This window comes from Octopus bimaculoides, chromosome 2, assembly GCF_001194135.2.
Source record: "Octopus bimaculoides isolate UCB-OBI-ISO-001 chromosome 2, ASM119413v2, whole genome shotgun sequence".
Classification (NCBI taxonomy): Eukaryota; Metazoa; Mollusca; class Cephalopoda; order Octopoda; family Octopodidae; genus Octopus; species Octopus bimaculoides.
Genome location: NC_068982.1, coordinates 123,667,081 through 123,668,073, shown reverse-complemented (window position 1 = coordinate 123,668,073; position 993 = coordinate 123,667,081).

Genomic DNA, 993 nt, shown 5'->3' with positions numbered 1-993 from the left:
ACTGAGTTTGGGGTGGGTTCTGAGTGTTCCACCCTCCACCATTTTCCGTGAAAAGTGTAGTATTATATACACTTTGAGATGTGGGGAGTCTGAAAAGGAAAATAGTTACCTCCCTACAATGCACCGTTTTGAAGTAGTTAGTAAGACACGAGAAACATACATATAACCCTAGAAATCATCTTCCAACGATTTCATCCAGTAGGGGCTAGTCAAGCTGTTGACTTTGAGAAGAAAGTCAAGATTCTTTTTAAAGTTTAGAAGAAAGTTCGACATTCAGCGAACTCTTGAAGCTGATTGAGAGAGTACCAAATTAAGTGAATGTGTATAACAATGTACAACTTCTGTCAGTAATGCAGCTTTTCTGTCTTTACTGACATCGACTTATCTCCTAAACCTTTCTTGAAGAAAGAATAAATGACTACTGACTGTGACTTGATTTGAACTCAAAGTGCAGAGACCCAGAAGGAATACTGCAAAACATTTCATCTACTGCTCAAGTGACTCTCGAAATTAGTGGTCTTAAACAGAAGGGATGGTCATAACTGGAACAATTTTGATTGGAGTTCTGCTTGATCAAGGTTGACCTGAGTTTAAACAACTCTTTCTGTGCAGGATCATCTGAACACCACAAAATATAAATAACACAAGTTACCTTTCACCACCTTAAGGGAAGATGCCATTATGGAATTGGCAACTGGAGATATTGATACACTAGCATAGCTAAAAGTGAGGTGAAGGGATGTGTAATTCACCCAGGATGACATGTTCTGGGGGTGTGGCACTTTACATATGTATCATGTTGTCTTTTTTCAAGGACCGCCCTGGGTGGTACAAAATCTGGCTACACCATTCTATTGATGTAACTTGTTGCTGTAGAACAGATGTGTAATGAAATTATACACAATGAGGAACAGATCAACTCAGTGTTTATATTCAGCAGACTTTTTATAACTGCTCCACTAAGATTCTGTTCGGTTCTTTTTTCCCCTTTAT